This window comes from Callospermophilus lateralis, unplaced genomic scaffold (assembly GCF_048772815.1).
Source record: "Callospermophilus lateralis isolate mCalLat2 unplaced genomic scaffold, mCalLat2.hap1 Scaffold_892, whole genome shotgun sequence".
In the NCBI taxonomy this organism is placed as follows: domain Eukaryota; kingdom Metazoa; phylum Chordata; class Mammalia; order Rodentia; family Sciuridae; genus Callospermophilus; species Callospermophilus lateralis.
In genome coordinates, this window is record NW_027517040.1 from 186153 (window position 1) to 190192 (window position 4040).

The window sequence follows — 4040 nt, forward strand, 5'->3', positions numbered from 1 at the left end:
CAAACGGATTTAGAGGGTATTGCTTCTGTTGTAATCAATTAATCTTCTGAACCCCAAGTTTAGGTAGTTTCAGAATTTGTACCCAACATGTAAGGGAAGGGGCTCAGAAGTTCACAGTCTGCAGAAGTTCACAAAAAGCAGTTTTTGTTTCTGTTATTTTTTCCTCTGTTCTCGGCAAGTTAACTTTTCAAGGACACTTGGGACAGGGAGAGCTTTTTTTTTTTTCTCTTTTTTTTCTCCCTGCCAGCTGTTACCATGGAGCCTAGTTGGTAACTTCTTTACTTAGAATTGTAGCCATCTCTGAGAATCCCCAGCTCAAGGCCAGAGGCCTTGTTCACTTATTTTGTGAAAAACTCGTAAGGGGGTGTCTAGCTTAGGAGTGCTGATTTTTCCAGCCACTGGCCAAGTAGAACAGGGCGACATGAAAACACGGAGTTTATCTACATTGAATTCTTTTATAGGGACTCTTTTGCTGAAAGTCCTAAAGTCAGCAATGGTGAAGACTTCTGGAGAAGGTCATATAAGACTTTTCTGTGGGCCTGGTGAAGAGGGGCAAGACGTGGAAAGCAAGGCTGAGAGCAGCTCCGTTTATCTGAGAATTAGGAAGGAGAGATGTAAAAGAATATTGGGAAAGGGGTTTGTGATTTTCCTGGCAACAAAAACTTGAGCAGTAGAACAGGTAGAGCAGAGGGGACGACAGGAGTGAGTATCCCAAAAAGCCTGTGAGGGACTTTAAATTCTTAGTCACCTGTTTTCAGTGATGACAAGGCAACTTTAAAGGTCACTTTCATTACATCTTGGATAGTGGTCTGAGGGATCTCCTCAGCTGGTTTGAGCTTTGGGTTAGCTGGTAAGAGGACCTGATGGGACCTGCTCTGGGCACTTACTGGAGAAAAGAGGACTGAGTGGGTGGAGGGGTACCTCAGTACCTGATACCTCAGCAAGGGCGCAATTGTCTGAGAACCGGCCGAGGTTTGGTTTTTTGATCTAGTAAATGGAGGGGAGAAATCAGGTTGCTCAGGTGGGAGTGAAAGCAGAGAGTCTGGAGCAGAAGGCTGAGGGTTAGGATCTATTGGAGAAGCATAGTTCAGGACGTGAGTGAAGTAGGGAAAAGGTCTTCACATAGGGGAATCTCCTTCCACCCTTTTGATCACTTGTAGAAGTTAAAAATGTCATGCATAATTTGAGGATCTAGAGAGCCTTCTGGGGTCCATCGGTTTTGGTTGTCTAATTGGTAATATGGCCAATGCTGTGTACTGAATTTGATGGGGAGTTTGGGTTCCACCAGGCAGTCCCTGTATGCTAACATCCCCATGACTTACAGAAGAAGTTGGCTTTTTCCCCTCACAGCCGTGGCTCTTTGTGGCTTTGATAGTCTGCCATGCAAACATAGTAATCTGGGCTAGCCAACCTGCATCTTGCTCGCGTGTCCCTACATCCATAATGTTTGTTTCCATTATCGATGATACAGAAGGTATTTAATAGAATTTTAGTGGGATCCACTTTATCAGATATATCCCAATAGGAAAAACCTATAGCCAGCTGACAAATGTCTGGGTGGAGAGATGGCCACCAGGTCCCTATGGGGGCTGTAAGCGAGATAGACCATACTTCTTCTCTAGTAGGATTTGTGATCAGCCATCGCTGATGAACCACCTGATGAGGTTTAGGACTACTGGTGGCCAAGGGGAGAGTCTATAGCCTTATTCATATGGTGAATACACAATTTGAAAGGGTTACTAGTCATTTCCAGTTTCCAGCAAGAGTCTGGACAGAGCGCAGGCTTGAGATGAGAGGTATGGATCCAGGAATTGATTCCGTATACATTTACTGATGTAGGTGTTATAAGTAGTACCTGGTATGTTCCTTTCCATCGGGGTTCCAGGAATGAAACCTGATGTCTTCTTATGTAGATGAAGTCTCTTACATTATATTGAAGTGGAGTCCCCTTGTCCCCAGTTTGGTAGGCCGTGGCCAGCTGTTTGAACAGATATCAATGAGTTCTTTCAAGAGCTTTAAGTCTGTCAAGCTAGGGGGTGTGGAAGGGATCCTTAGGTCTTAGAGTTGGGGTTAGGTCCCTTACTGGAGGAAGGGCACCATAGAGAATTTCACAGGTGGTGAGGTTACACAAAGAAACAGAGGGAGTATTTCTTGCATGAAACAGTGGATAAGGCAGGAGCATAGTCCAATCTTTTATGCAGGTCTCTAAGAGTAATTTCGTAAAGGTCTATTTAACGGTTCTATTTATTTTTTCTACCTGTCCTGAGTTCTGGGGTCTATAAGCATAATGTAACTACCAATTAATAACCAGGGTACTGGTTAACCTATTCTCAGAACATGAGACAAAAAAAGAATCCCACACCAACACCCACAATGGCACCTGCTTCCCCCAAGTACATCTGTGACTATCTGGAGTATTCTCTGACTGGTGGGTCATACTATGTTCCCCAAAAATAGCCTGTCTTGTCTCAGATCTGGTCTTCGTGGCCAACTCTGCGAAGATTTCAGGAGCCAGCATGAGCCACTACCTGCTTTCTCAGGAAAGGCCCCTCTTCAGAACTCTTCTGGCATTTGGCCATCCCCACATCAGTAGGTACCATGAAAGACTGACTCTGTCCCTGGTAAATCCAAAGAAGTGAGCCCACTAGGAGTAGGACTGGGACTGGCAATGGGTGCCTGGCTTCCTGGATCCCAAGTTCAGAGAGTTCCAACACCAAGGAAGTGACGTGAGGTCACTTCCTTCAGAAACTGAAAGAGGTCACTCCCTTGGCAACCACTTTGTCCTAACAGTTGCTTCCTATGGTCTCTTGAGATGGAGGATGCCCCTACTTCCTGTGACACTTTCACAAGTTAGAATGGTATATAAACCATAGGCACTCAGGAATAGCTCTCCACACAGGCCTGGTTTGATCCATCTTCTCTACATTAATAAGAGAGAGGCTGATTCAGATACACTCCTTTATCCTGACCAGGTTGTTTGCCATGGAAGATGACTTTTGCTCTCTCAAGTCCTTCATAGCTGCCTACATCTTCTCCAGGAATGATTTCTGCATGGACCTTTGAGTTTCTAAGCAGGTGGAAGATCCCCTACATTCCTGTATTGTAAGACCAACACTGTCCCCGCTCTTCTGTAAAGTTAGATTGAGGGAACAGTGTATGTTAGGTTTAATAACATGTTCAATTTGGGTTAGGAATCATTCTTCGGGATGAATAATAGTATTGGGAAACTCTCTCAGATCTGGTCTCCTTGGCCAACTCAGTGAAGTTTTCAGGAACCAGTGGTGAGACACTGCTTGCTTTCTCATGAACTGGCCCTCTTCAGAGCTCTCCTGGCATTTGGCCATCCTCACATCAGTAGGTACCAAGAAAGTCTGACTCTGTCCTTGGTAAATACAAACATGTGAGCCCACTGGGATTGGGACTGGGACTGACTCTGGGTGCCTGGCTTCTTGGATCCCCAGTTCAGAGAGTTCCATCACCAAAGAAGTGAGGTAGGTCACTTCATTCAGAAACTGAATGAGGTCACTGCCTTGGCAAACACTTTGTCCTAAAAGTTGTTTCCTAGGTTCCCATGAGATGGAGCCTGCCCCTACTTACTGTGACACTTCAAGCTAAGAATTGTATATCAAAAATCGGCACCCGGGAACAGCTCTCCACACATGCCTGATTTGGTCCAACTACTCTACATTAAGAAGAGAGAGGCTGATTCAGACACATCCCTTCATTTTGACCTGGTTGTTTTCCATGGAAAATGAATTTTTCTCTCTCAGGTCCTCCATAGCTGTCAACATCTTCTCCAGGGATCATTTCTGTAAGGACCTTTGAGGTTCTCAGCAGGTGAAAGATCCCCTACATTCCTGTATTGTAAGACAAACTGTGTCCTTACTCTTTTGTAAAGTTAGATTGATGGAAGAGTGTATGGTTAGGATTAATAACATATTCGATTTGAGTTAGGAATCATTCTGCAGGATGAATAATGGTATTGGGAATCTGCGATATTTACAAGAATAAATAGGTGAAATGTAAGTATGAAAACAGAA